The sequence below is a fragment of the Miscanthus floridulus genome, chromosome 19, assembly GCF_019320115.1.
Source record: "Miscanthus floridulus cultivar M001 chromosome 19, ASM1932011v1, whole genome shotgun sequence".
Lineage (NCBI taxonomy): Eukaryota > Viridiplantae > Streptophyta > Magnoliopsida > Poales > Poaceae > Miscanthus > Miscanthus floridulus.
In genome coordinates, this window is record NC_089598.1 from 92,182,292 (window position 1) to 92,197,657 (window position 15,366).

Sequence of the window (15,366 nt, forward strand, 5' to 3'; positions counted from 1 at the left end):
ATTTGGATCATGGTGCTGATCTTGGGCAGCACGTCTAGGGTCTTGATACGCGCATGTCAGACGACGTCGACAAGCTTTCAGACTTCTTTTTCTTTGACCTTGCTACAAGATTTATTCTTTATCTTCTAGCAGACTCGGGGACTAAGTGGGCATACTTCACCTTGTGGTGAATGTGCGCTTTTCTCATCTCATGGCTATGTCGGGGACTGGCTGTCTGCTCGACTGGTCTTCTACTTTCTGACCTTGGCACCACGTGACTACATCACCTACTGTCAGGCTTGGGGACTAGCTGTAGGGGTATGGCCTCAGGTATCCACAAGACAAGACATGAGCCGCACCATCGGAGGTGGCCCAGCCTACAAGATCAAGGCATGCACGGCGCTGCTCGGCGTGCACCGCAAGATATTATATAGTACCAAATAGGCTACTTTCCTTGTAACCCTGCCCCTCCAGAGTATATAAGGAGAGGCAGGGGTCCCCTAGTGGACACAACGATCGATACATCTCAATGCAATACATCAGAACATTGGATGTAGGTATTACATCATACTGACAGTCGAACATGTCTAAATCTTGTGTCTTGATATTTGTATTGCCATCTCGCTTCTAATCTCGCTCACCTTTATGACAAATCTACCATCGTGGGATACCCCTCGATGGACTGCCGAGCATCTTTTGTCGACAAGCCTTCTACTTCTTTGTTTGTCATGGCCTTTACCTCCATTAGCTTTATGAGCATCCTCCTCCCCATCTTGACAGACATGCTCCAAAGAAGGATCCTTAGCCGATTCCCCTTGCTCAACGAGATCAATTGGCTTTTGCTTTGTTTGGAGAGATTTTCAGCTGCCCCTAGTGTCTTTTGGAACTGTGATAACTTTGCTGTCCTCTAGAATATCTTCTATTTGCAATTCCTCAACAACAACCTTGCCTTCACTTGAGGGCTCCACATCTCTCTCTTGGGCGTTCAAGCTTTGAGCTTTGAGTGAATCGGCTAATGCAAGCCGATTCGAAACCTGTTTGCCATCAAGACCAATTGAATCCAATAGGTCTATGTGTTGAGCTTCAGAAAATCTCAATCGTCCTTTATCAATGGCCGATTGGATGACTCGACGAAACACATTGCAATCAGAAGTATTATGATCAAATGAATTATGCCATTTGCAATATGTAAGCTCTTCTAAGTTTTGAATAGATGACAAAGCATTGTGATCAATGATTCTAATAAAATTATTCTTAAGTATGATATCAAAGATATGATCACAAAAAGTAAAGTCAAAGGTGTACTTTGATTTCTTGAGCCAATTCTTTTGTGGAGTCGGCTTTAAAGCTAGGCAAACAAATGGATCGGATTTATTATCAATCCATTCGGCCACACCTTTGCAATTGCTTAGAGGAAGCTCTAGCTTTGATGAACTACCACTATCGGCTTTGCCATATGGAACAATATCTTGGCCGATAGAATTTGAATTTATTTTATCATCAACAAATAAATTGCTATTCTCAATCGGTCTATTACAATAATTAGCAAGGATATCTCTAATAGATGCAGAAATTAAAATACTATGACCAGATTGGAATTTGAGCAAAATATTTGTGTTTTCTACCTTGTTGATCATGTTGGAAAAGTGCATGTCCTTGATTTGCATGATGTTGCTCTTCATCTCCATAGAATGATCAACAATAGGTGTCAAATCATCCGAAGATGCATCGGCAGCTGCTGAGACCGAGAAAGTCGGCTTAGCAAACTTGGGCACTAGCAGGGGCAGTCGCCTTGGCCGACTTCCTAGTCAGCTTAGCCGACTCAGGGAAGGCGGTAGAGGCAGTCGGCCTAACTGACTCAGGGCAGGCAGCAATCGGCTCAGCTGACTTTGAAGTCGGCTCAGCTGATTCTGAGCAGGCAGGCAACCCTCCTTTGTTGCTTTTCGGGGCTTGATCTCCATCAATGATGCGGTAATCATTAGATAAGTTTACAACCCCTTTAGCTTCTAAAAAATCAAGTCTAGCTGGTTTCTGGCATTTTCCATGCTTTTCTGTAGCAAGACTTGTGTTTTTGAGATGTGATTGATTTAGAAAGGATATTGTATTATTCGGGTTTTGTAGCCGAACCTTTGCTTATATCCAAATCAATTATTTCTTTCATGCCCACTAGCAATCCTCTTTTAACCGATGACTTAACTGTGATCGGCCTTTTCCCATTAGTCTTTCCAAAATATTCGTAGAATTGCTCCTCTAATTGAGACCATGAACCAATAGTACATCATGGCAAAGATGTAAACCATGCAAAGGCAATACTGGTGAGAGATAAAGGAAAATTTTGCACTCTCATGTAGTCTTCTTTACCGGCAAAACCCAGCTGTGAGAGATATATACTAATATGTTCCATAGTGGTTTTATCATCTTCACCACTAAATTCATAAAAATCAGGTACCCACCAACCATTAGGAGTTTTCAAGTAATCATAGGCATAATGGGTACGGTCTATGATAAGTGAGCACCTTCCATTTAGAGGAACCATATGGATTCCTAGCATGGGCTAAATCTTCATTGATTCGGCTTGATTTGAGAGCAACAAATGAAGCCGAATCATGATTGTTTGCAAGTGCACAGATTGCTGAATTTTTATTGATTCGGCTACAATTATTAGCAATATGTGGAGCCGAATCACGAGTTTTAGCACTCGAATACCTTACTGAAATTTCACTAATTCGGCTATGGTCATGAGCGAAATAAAAGCCGAATTGTGAGCATTGATATTTGCATAAGGTGCTGAATTTTCATTGATTCGGCTATGGTTACTAGTAACACGTGAAGCCAAATCATAAGTATTAGCACTTAAACACTTTGCTGAATTTTCATTAATTCGGCTCGAGTTGGGAGTAACATATGGAGCCGAATTATGAATAGGAGCATTGTCATATGGTGCTGAATTCTCAGAGCAATTGGCTAAATAATTAGCATTGTTATAGCCAATTCTCTCATTCATCGGCATGTCTTGTGGTGGAACCACATATTGTGAACTTATAGCCGATGAATAACAATTTACGTGTTGTATATTGCTAGTAGCATCAAAACTCGAAGAATTTACAACATGCATCGGCTCTTGACCAAAATATTCATAATTATGATGTGTATGATGAGGAGCATTAATAAAAGTATTAGCCGATGTAACATATCTAGTATCATTACAGCTAGCAACACCAACATGAGAGCTCATAGAACTTGCAAAATAACTATTAGGATCATAAGATGCATTTGCAAGTTGTACCTCAGGGTGATTGTAGTAATATTGTGATGCAACACCTTGGTACTTCATGATTTATAACTTGACCGCCTTACTGAATTTTCCGATAAGCAGCGCAACTTGTTGCAAAATCACAAATGAGACCACAAGGGGTCAAAACCAGATACGATCGGCCTTTTGGGGCAGATGCAACGGTAATGACGAGCTCAAGAAGATAGATCAACGAGGAGTAAGGCTAGGTCAGAGAGATCGGTTATAAGAGATAGCCGAACCAATCGTCCCCAGCGGAGTCGCTAAAAAGTGTGTTGATGTCGGAAGTGATCCAAATTAAACACCAACAGGGTCTTGGACGCCCGGGCCGCTATAGACCAAAGAATGCAGCGAGGATGTCACTCTTTCATTGTGAAGAATAGAAATGTTTATAAGCAAACCACCAAAGGATATCCAACGTGCTTACGTGACGAAGAACCGGCTAGTTTTCAGGCAAACTAGCAAAGAAATCGTCGAAGCTCTCGTCCAGGAGGGACCCCGTCAGGGCAAGGACGTCATCGGGTTGCCCTAGGTTGGCCGGCAAGCCTAGGACGTCATTCTTGGTCATCGGATCAAGGGATGAACAGCATGGGGGGTGGAGAAAAATGCAAAAGGGTTGGAGTAGAGGTAGTAAATTGATTTGTTTGACGATTGGATAGATGGAAACTCAATCGGCCATGATCCTCTCATATATATAGAGGGGTGGTCTTATCCCAGTAGAAAACCTCTCCAAGCCTTATTTTCTAAGTTTCCCACGAGTTTGGAACAGTTCGGATCGGAATCCAAAAGGCCAGATCTGAACAGGATTTCCTGTTAGGTATGTCGGAAGTCCCGACTTGGGTCGGAACTCCCGACAGTCAGAACTTCTGACTTTTGTCGGAACTCCCGACGTAGGGATAACCCCCGACACCTGAGCAGATTTCTTCAGGCTTCCCGGAAGTCCCGACACCCGTCGGAACTTCCGACAGTCGAAAGTCTCGACTTGGTTCGGAACTCCCGACAACGTGGCATCTTTCCGAGGGCATAACTTCTTCATCCGGACATCGAATTAGACGTTCCATATATGTTTTTTTATCGTCTCGACGAGAGGAACGCAATGGTGAAGTCCGTTTCATATTTTAACAACTTCATAAAATGGATATTTTTTATTGTCAACACTTGCTTATATACCCAGCCGATTTCTCTTATTATGCGATCGGCCGGAAGGCCATCATTGGGGCAAACGATGCAATAGCTTCGGTGAGAGCAAATGATCGGTATCCTTATTTCTCGTAATGTTTGCACCATGATGACAACATTAAGCTAGATACTACTCCCTGTTGCTAACACTACAACCAGATCGAAGGGCATACAAAGCATAATACAGAAGCAGTACGTACGTGTACAGCAACTAGCTAGATGGGGTGTCTCAGACATAGCCCCGTACGCGTGTATGATCGATCATGACAGCCCAGCAGTATGTGTACGGCGCAGATGGAGCAAGAATACGTACGGAAGCCACGTACAAGAAAGAAAAGGAAATTAAGGGCGTGTTTGCAACCCTGGCCCGGAGGCCCGGCTGCGCCCGTGGGCTGCAACTTGCCATGTTTGTGGTCGTGGCCCGCGAGCGAGCCTGGCTTCCCAGAGCCAGAAACCCTCGTTTCTTTAGAGCCGAGCTCGTGGTGGCGCACGCAGGCGATTTTGGGCGGCGGCGGGGTGGCTCGCGCGGGCTCTGGCGGGAAGGGGAAACTTCTTCACGCGCATCCCCGCTCCCGCTCTGGCCGCCGCGCGCGAAGCGAAATGGCGGCGATTTCGCCGGCCTTTATATACGGGTTCCCACTCTCCACTCTCTCCTTCTTCCACTTGGTGCTTGCTCTTCCACCTCCCTCGTGAGAGACTGGTGGTGAGTGGTGGTGCGTGGCGGCGGCGGCGACCTCCGGCTGGTTGTGGGTTCGGTCACCGGCGCCGAGGTTCTTCGCCGCGTCCCCGCTCCGGCTGCTGCTGGGACTCCATGGCGGCGGTGTTCCTCTTCTTCTCCGTCCGCATCTGCTTCGTCTTCTTCCCGATCTGCATCCTCTACTTCCAGATCTGCCTCCTCTCCGTTGTTTGGACCCCGAGCCAAGGTGAAATCGACCCCAATCTTCTTTTTTGTGGTGCTTCTTGAAGTTCTTAGGGTTTCTTGTTCGTTGTTGTTCATGATCTGTTAGGGTTTCATACTTGTTATAACTGCTTCATGCTCCTATTAGGGTTACTTGTACCTTGCTGTTCTTGATCTGTTGGGATCGTGATCTGTTAGGATTGTTGATCTGTTTTAGATTAGTATTGTACCTTACTGTTCATAACTGTTTGATGCAGTTGTTAGTGTTACTTGTACCTTGTTGTTCTTGATCTGTTAGGGATGTTGATCTATTTCTGATTACTATTGCTCTGAGTTTTTTGTTCCATCATTGGTCGATGATGTTGTCCAAATTTAGCACTGGGAGGCATCACATACAAGATGCAGCCGTGCTTTTGTTCATATGCATTCATTTCACATTCATGTTGATGCCTAGCAGGGTATATTAAGCTGAAATCATGTTACATTTTTACATGCTTGTAGATGGATCTGTCTTTGAGCCGTGACATGCTGTGTAGGAAGGCATCTGCCTTGACTGTTGTTATGGTTTCCTTTGTATCCACTAGGCTGAAAAGGAAAACTCCTGAACCTGAAACCCCACTGCCTGATCCTATAGCACTGGCTCTGATTAGGGATGAAAATGAACAGCACAGACAGAGAACACTGAGAATGATATACAACTCCACTGATTCAGAGTGTATTTCTATGATTAGGATGAAGAAAGCTGCTTTTTTAAGTTAGTGAGAACTTTTAGAGAGAGGAGTCTTGTCACTGATAGGGAGGGGGTGTTAGTAGAAGAGCAGGTTGTCATGTTTTTACATGTTGTAGGGCACAACCAAAGATTTAGGGTTCCACCAGACCTTTAGGAGGTCCATCCAAACTGTCCACAAGCACTTCCATCAGATGTTGTATGTTGTGGGTGAGCTTAGGAATGAAATGATAAAGCCAGCTAGCACTATCACTCACCCAAAGATTCTTGGAAGCCATACATGGAATCCATATTTTAAGGTAATTGTACACCCTGGGTTCATTAGTTACATTAGACATGTTGCAATGACTGACCTATGCTTTTTAGGATGTCATTGGCTTTATACATCAGCATCCCATGAACTGGTGACAGCTCAAGGTTCTGAAATCTATCCTCATTCACCTGGGTTGTAAGGCTGTTGCAAAAATGCTGTCATCTTGATCTTGTTTATGGTTGTAGTTGGTCTGTCACTCAAGATGTTCATGTGCCACAGCTGTTGTTTTGATTAGGCCAATGATGACACAATAGGATGACTGCATTAGCTGGCTACATGCCACTTTGAGTCATGTACTCTCTTTTCTGTTAACTTGTTGCACTTCTCAGCTTGCCAAACTACTTAATTCTGCTACTGTTCTTAATTTGCTTCTTTGATTATGCAATGTAGCCAGCAATGTATGTGTTGATTAAATGGAATTAGTCTGAGGCCTATGTCTTTTGTATATTTTCATTCAAAGTGTTTGCTTCTCTATTGATCATGCTGTTCTTCCTTCTCTTTGGGCCAGGCCGAGCACAGCAGCTGGCAAACACAATCTGTGCTCGGCAGTTGGTGGCGGTTGGCGTTTGAGCCCGACTGAATATTGGGTCACAAACATCAGCTCGTCTGGGCCGGGCTAAATCGGTACAGGTGCGCAAATAAGCTGCGTTGTAACAGTTGGGACAGGTCTGCCCACTCCTAGTCCGTTTAGGCTGGCTAGGCCGTGCTGATCCAGGTGCGCAAACGGGCCCTAAGAGGCAGCGCGCTCGTACGAAAAGAAAAGGAAAGAGCATGTATTATTGTACCGGCCGGGGCGAGCTAGAAGTGGCATGCGGAATACGGCCCAGCGTTCACGTGTGACGTGCCCCGGTGCCCGGGGCGTCGGTCGTGGCGCGCCAGCAGCCGCATGCAGAGACGAGCGTGGCACCCACATGGCCACATGGGATTGCTGCCATGGTGACATGACGCCACTCGCGAGTCGCCAAGGCTATTACCACTCGACTCGATCCATCGCTTGCAGCTTGTGATAAATTCGTAACTCTCAGCGGTGCAGAAGAACACGCGCTTTATTCATGCGAGAAATGAAATCTCTAGACCTCTAGGGCTTTGTCTGAGCTGCAGTTTTACAGTGTGTGCCGTTTGTGAAGAAACGACGCACGCGGCTGCTGCGCTTGTTTCCTTCCGTGGGAACTATAGTCCAAACACACGTATGCATGCCAGAAGATGATGACGAGCTGATTGAGTTCGTCGTCCGCTTGAAGGAAAGTCGTGTCTGGTACGGTCGTGTCTCTGCTCTGCTGCATGCATGCACACAGACAGAACAACAAATCATCCGAGCGGAGCGAGCCGCTGCACACTCAGGGTGCTCGGGCCAGGCGAGGCCCCTTTGGATTATTTCCCTATTGTAGGTATCACAGTATGATGATAAAAATCTTAGGCTCTGATCGGCTGGTATTAAATCGGCTTATACTAATTTGTACTGCTGATTTGTTACGAGAGAAAAATATTGTTCCACGACTGATTCGTACGGATTAAAACCGGCTGAATAACACAAGCGAACAAAGCCTAGGCTTGTTCGGCTGGTATTAAAATCGGCTGATAAGCCAGCTGAATCTGATTTAGGGCCTCTTTGGCACGGCTTATGCCGGCTTCGGCTTCATCTATTTTGCGCAAATCGAGGCACTGTAGCGTGAAGCCGTTTTGTAAGCCGGGGTTAAAATGAACTAGAAGCCGGGAAAAGCCAGTTTTTCTGGCTTCACCGGCTTTGACTTCACCGGTGAAGTCGTTTTGGATGAGCCGTGCCAAAGGAGACCTTATTGTGAGAGAAAAACAGATTCTGGCTGATAAATTGAAACAAACAGGCGAAGGCTTCACGTTCACGTTGCCTGGGAATCAGCACAACAGGTCGTAGTCGGCATATATCCACACTCGCGTCGCCGTCAAACAGCAGAGCTCGTGGCCACGCCCATGGCGTCGCGCTCCTTGCTCACGCTCGGCGCGGCCACCGGCTGGAGCGTCTCCGAAGAAAGCAGCGCAGGGCCGTCGTCCACGTATGGCGCAGCGCGCGGGAGAGCCGGAGAGTGCTCGGCAGTGGCGGATGGCCATCCCCATGTGGCATGTGGCTGTATGGAGGGGGAGCGTGGGACGCACGCGGCGGAGCAGAAGCTCGTCATGCGCGCGAGCTCACGGTGGCCGGACGTGGAAGAGGACGACGTATGCTTTGCCACGCTGTGCGGCGAACTTAGGCAGCGGTTCCATCCAGAACGTGCAGAGTTTTAGGTACCGTTGGTTTCGTTCTTGCTTCTACGGAAGAGTGGCGAAATTCTGCAGATAGTAGGACGCTCTGTATCCACATCCTCCCAAGTCCGAGTGTCCGACACGGATTCGTGCTTCACACATTTTTTTTTGTGCTTGTACATTGTACTACGTTGGAGGCTCTAATCAAAGCAGTCAGCACTCTGAATATCTGAAGATGGTTACAGTTCTGACGGGTCACTGGTGTGTCGATGTTTCTGCAGGTCTGCATTTGGTTGCCTGCTCGCGCAGAGCAGTGCTGGTTTGCGAGCTATTCGGCCAATGGTTTTTGCGGCTCATAAAAATCGGCTCATGCTGAGTTCAACCCTTTTTCGTTTCAAGGAAATTGTTACAGCCTCCGGTGCAAACCTTCGTTGAAAACTGTCTGTGCCAGCTCAGGGCCCGGTTGGAATGGAGTATTTTCATAGGAAAAGTAGAGGAAATAAAAACAAAGAAAAGTTATTTTAGAATAGCGTTTGGATTAAATGATTCTCTGGTTCCTTTTCTATGGAACACTGTAACAGGCTTCTCGTTTAAAAGGAAAACAAAAATCCAATCAAAACTCAGGATTTCTCTTTCTTCATGAAGTACGAGACAACCATGTTGCTTAGACGTTGGGCTAGCTTGTGCACGTCACTGTCCAATCTCTACTACTTTGAAGCTTGCACTGATGTCCCCATATTTGTCTAACATGTTACAATTTCTATGTTATAAATTCATGTGTTTCAAACAACCTAAATTTTTTGTTCCTGTGTTTTGAAATCCCGTAGTTTTTCACTTTTCATCATACCTTATTCCTACGTTTTTCCTATTCCTGTGTTTTGGATTCCTTCGTTCCAAACAGGCCCTCAATGTTGAAAGTTGATAAAAAAACACATTAACTTGATCAAATTTGTCTAGAGTGAAGTGTGACAAGCAACTAAACCTCCTAAATCTTCCATCAGTGCTACAACACCTCTGAAATTTCGCGCCATCAACTACACACAATGGTCAAGGTCGCACCTGAATGCTAGTCTTCTTTATTTATTTTAAAATGAATAGAAGCTCTCAACTGTGTTAAAAATAATACTACATCGGTCCCAAAATAAATAACTTTTTTGACTTTTAGACATCTTATTTAAAAAATTTGTATAAATTATAAAATAAATAAATCATTATTAAAGCATCTCTAATGATAAAATAAGTCATAGCAAAATAGATGATATTTATAATTTTTTTTTGAAATAAGATGAATGGTCAAATAAAATGTCTGAAAATAAAAAAATGTCATTATTTTAGGACGAGGAGAGTAAATCTGAACTAGCAAGTAGAACAAAACAACAACGGTCCTACAGAGATGAGCAAAACAAAGACAAAACAACTGAGCTATCGATAGCTAGAAGCTGCCAGAGCAGTTGAACAGGTCGCAGTTGGCGTTCACGTAATCACGACATTATTCTCGCTGTCTGAATTTGGGTAAGCACCCTGTGCTTATCGTAATATCGTTCCATGCACACGCCTGAATTATTCAAACCAGCCATGCTGGTCACCACTCACCAGTACTGACTGTGTCTCAGAGTTCTGACTTGCATATGTAATCCTAAAACCTGGTAAATTACTTGTTCAACTCCAGTCGAGCTTTGGTTTCTGCCGTAATAGGACTGATCAGGCCAAGTGAGCTAGTCGTAGCTGGCGTTCAAACTCAGCATGCGCAGTCGTTGGCTCATTGCAGTCAAAACTCAAAACAGTTTGGCGCGACCTATAGGACCCGGCGCGCTTCGCGGTTCGCGCCCGCCGTGCCGTCCACTACCTCTACCACTCAGCACGACGAACTCACCGTGTCAAGAAGGCCATGGCGAGCGCCTCCTGCGCCGTTCCAGGCCCATGCTCCTCGTCCGTCAAGAATGCCATGGGCGACGAAACGAAGCGCTCCACGGTGACCGTCGCGCTGCTGGTCCTGGCGTGCTGCCACGCGGCTCTCACGGTCTCCAATCTCTCCGCGCCGCACGACGACGACGACGACCCGGCAACAGCGGCAGCGCGCGGCGTCGAGCCGGTGGGGTACCTGGCGTCCATGGCCTCCACGGTCGTCGCGGCGTACGTGGCCTCGGCCGCGTGCGGGGGCGGCTGGGGCGGCCACGGACGGGGTCGACGGCGGCGGCTGCGCCTCGAGGATCTCCTCGCGGAGGTGCGGCGCACGTGGGCGCGGCCCGCGGCGACGGCGCTGTACATCGAGCTCCTCACGACGGCCATGGTGTCGCTCCTGCTCACGCTCCGGGTGTTCCTGGGCGCGGCGGCCACCGGCGAAGCCGGAGCGGCCGTGGGGCTCCTGACGGCGTCCGGGTCGGTGGCGCTGGTGGGGTGGCTCGCGCCGGTGCTGTTCGCGCACTCGGACATCGCCTGTAGGATGAGCCTCGTCGTCGCCGTCGTTGAGGAGGAGGACGGGTACGCGGGCCGCGCGGCGGTGCACAGGGCCGAGACGCTCGTCGCCGGATGCAGGGCACGCGGCGTCGTCGTTGGTCTAGTGGCCGCCGCTATCGAACAGGTACCGGCGTGGCTCTGCGGTGACGGCGCGCCGGCGCTGGTGCTCGGGCCGGCGGTTCTCGCGGCCAAGATCGCCGCGTGCTGCGCCTGCGCGGCGTTCTACTACGATTGCCGGAGGCGGCATGATAGGGTCGGTGACGGTGGCGGTACATTTGAGCTTGATGAAGGGATGTCGAAATGTTGTGAGGTTGATGATGCTTGGGACATGGCGGATGAAAGTGAGTCCGAAGAATTTTGGAGCGCCTTGGCGTGCTTCAGGCTGACGTAGGCAAGGCTGATCGGCGAGGGAATTTGCTAGTGTTTTTGCGGCTTTGTGCACTTTGTCTGGTTCGATTATATGCTTGTTTGTTCAGGACAACAAAATTGTTCAGGTTCTTGTGCCGTGCGCGAGAGGAAACGGCATCTCGGCTGGGTGGGTCCAGCTCGAGGTGGCTCAGCTCGGCTCGTTAATATTACGAGTTAGAGAGGTAGCTTAGCTTGGCTCGTTAGCGAGTTTGAGTTAACTCTGTTCGCGAGCTATAAAAAAAATAGGACACACATATTTATAATGTTTATGTCACAATAATTCTAGAAGGTGATGTCCACCATTATGCAACCATATATGATTAATACATATCAGGTTCATAAAAAATAGCAACCATGCAACATAGCTAGTCATCCATGATCTATGCAGTTTTAGCATACTTACTAGTTGCTTGCCACCATAGACTTAGGAAAGTCCACAAATTCAATGTCAGCATCATCATCTTCTCTCTGAAAACAATCCATAAATCAACATTTAAGTACCACAACAATTATAAAATCAAAATTCATATAAAACAACTGAAAATAAAGATTACATATCAATGGAATATGTGTACACTTCTAGGTCAGCATCTTCATCTTCTGTATTCATGGTCGTGGGCTGATAGACCTCAGCTCGTTTGAGCTCATGAGCAGCTCACGAGCTAGCTCGAGCTGGCTCGTTAAAACAGCGAGCTAGATTTCCAACTCAGCTCATGAAAAGATTAAAACGAGCCGAGCCGAGATGAGTCGGACACGAGCCGAGCCGAGGCGAATTATATTGAGCAAAGTAATTAAAGAGTGCTGAAATGTTTTGCTCCTATGAGTTAGTATGAAGTATGGATTATTGTGTAAAATGCTTATTGGTTGAAATTAATAAGTTTTAGGTCTTTTAAAAATTATAACAAAAAGTGTTAATAGCTGTTAGTTCGAACTGAACCCTAACTTTTCTAAGTATGGGAAAAGTAGTAAGACAATACTATTTTGATATTTAATTTCTAACAAAAATGTTTAAACACTAGCCGTATGTTTTGGTATTGTTGTTTGCTTCTAAGTGAGTACTTGGGTATGGTGTGGGTCGTGGGTGTGTTGTACGTCGCGTTGCCCTCCTTTAAAATTGCTCTAACGTCGTTAAAACGTGTGAAATCATGTCATGGGCGCTCTGTTCGCGAACTGACGTTCAACGTGACGAGCTCATATTGGCATTCATCTATCTCCTTTCCTGGTTGCTCTCTAGTCATGGCGATGGGGTTGCTAGGTCGTTGGCAATGTGGACTTTACGATAGGGGAGTTAGTTGAACCTCAATTGTGATCGTTAGTGACTTTTGCTATGCTTTAAACGCGTGCACGTCACCTAGGACAGCCGTTCGGACCGTTGGCGCGGTCACCACGCGTGCGTGCGCAGCTGGTGTCGAACTCAGGCCGTGGTCGAGCTGTTGCCGCTGGCTAGCTCGTGTGCCCGGTCGGTGCCACGCAGTGCCCTTGGCATCGCGTTGGCCGTCCCGGCTGGTTATGGCCTGGCCCCGCAATCACTGTGTGCGCGCGCCACCCTCTGGTCGCCGATGCCGCGCGTGGGGTCGAGACAAGGCTCTGGCTATCATCGCCTTGCCATCATGGCGCTCGCCTCACCCCTTATTTCACCTACCGCGTCGAGGCTCTGGGCAGGTGCCAATGCCACCGCGTCTAGGCCAATGATCTCGGTCACAGGGGCAATGGTGATGTCCCTCTGTCGTGCTTGCCCCCGCTAGCCGACGCCGGTGCGACCGGCTCGGGTCCGGTCGCTCCAATTCAAGTGCGTCGCGCCAAGCCGCCTGTTCACGTCACCTGTGCGCGTGAGCTCGCTCTGTCACCATCGACCGGAGCCTCGCTTTAACACTCCCTACCGCTCGAACTCATCCACAAGCTTTTCTCCACGACATGAGCATAGCGGGTGCACCACGCGCTCTATCTTTCGATTCGCTTAGCTCGGAGTTTCGTAGTTCAATTCCTTGCACAAGCAAGTGGCCTAGGGAGTCGACTAGCCAGGCGACCCCTATCGAGGCTTTGTCGTGCCTCGGCGTGGACGAATTTAGTGCTTTCCACGGCCACTGGTCATCACGCCTCCGAAACAAAGCATGACTTGGAGGTAAGGCCCTACCCCTCGATAGGTGTTCAACTAGTTGTTCCTATGAGCTCACCTTGGTCCCCTCGTGTTGTTGCTCATCTTCGTTTGACCAGGAACGACATGAGTGAGGACCTGAAGTGTCGGTGCCAACCTTAGAGCGTCGCCAATATCACGGTGCGCACGTGGCCAGGCCACCTCGGCACTCCTCAACCTCAACCGACACCGTAGCACGAATCTCGGTGGGGTACTGGTGTTTACCCGCTATCTCTATCACCCCGATAGAACCTTAGGCTGTCAGAATAGTCGCATCGCCGTCGTGGATAGCCGCTCACCGCTGCAACCCGCGATAGTGCGCCTCTGAGTCCCTAATCGCCGTCCATCCTTGCACGTTTAGTCATAGATGGCGACCGACCCGCTAAATGGGTCCACACAGGCCTCTGGTGGTCGACCAGTGCCGCCGCTCGCCGCACCGCCGTGCACGGGATGGCCAGGGGTGCGCGCGGGGAAATTTGAAAAAATCCAGGGGTTAAGTGAATTCGTCAGAGAAAGGAAGAAATAGTATTAGGATCCAGTCGTGGTTCAGGAAAAGTCCGATGGCTCATTTGCTAAAGTGCCAGCGCGGGTTCCCCACCATGGGCCATCTCGCGCATGGGCCGCATTCCGCGCTGGGCCGCCGGGTATGCTGGGCCGAATACTTGCCACCGACCCTTTTTGTTTTCTAAAGCATTTTCTAATTTAGTTTCTAAGGTAAACTTGTAAATTCAATAGAAATTCGTCTAGTTGGCCAAAAATTGTGAAACTAATTTTGTTAGGTTTCTAAAATCATGATCTATCTGCTAGTATATTTTGTTCACATAGTTTTATAATATTTTTAGGAGTTATCTAATTAATTTGAGATGCTTAATATTGTAAGATATAAACTTATAGGAATTGTTGTGATAAATTAGTGATAGTGTTGGCTCTGAAACTTTCACAGTAAATTCCTAACATTTTAAGTTGCTCACTATAATTTTTGTAGCTCCATAATAATTAGTTTCCTAAGGTAGCTAAATGAGCCCTACTTCGAAAATACATATTTAATCAATAAAATGCCGAAACACCTTGGGATTTTAAAACTAGAACATTTTTTGGAGATGAAGCCTTGCTCGACAACGTGGTATGTAGCCTAGTACGTTAGTCGTTAGAGTTAGCTCGTTAACTTGAGAGGCGTAATCGTATTTTTAAGAGTTGCGGTTATCGTTGATTAATTGCGTCTCTGTGTTGCATCCACATATATCATAATAGGAACAACGATGGATCATGGAGTCGACCAAAGTAGCAGAAAAGATGGTGCCTTGATGATTGTATCGCCATGATGGAATGCTAACTTTTGGTTATATCTTACCCATGCAAACCCCGGTGCATAACCCATATTATTCTGCACTTTATTTTATGCTTGTGCATTAAGTTTTAAGGAGTTGAATGAAACCACTTGCATATACATATCCTTATCCTATGAGTCCTACTAGTATGTCAGGATTGTGTAGATTGCTCTGCTATTAGACCCAGTAGAAGTCGAGTGATTACCTATCATTCGCGAGAGATAGGAAAGATATTATTGTTGTTATTATATTACTATCACGAAATATCTATGAATGATAATTGGAGACCAGGCGGAATAGTACTTGGATCTAGACTTGATTAGGTATTCGAGCGAGGCTCGGATTGCACTTGTTCTGCCTATGTCGATTGAGGACCGTTCGATGCTGTGGATGGTAGTCGGGTCACAGATTTATTATCCTAAGCACATACTTGT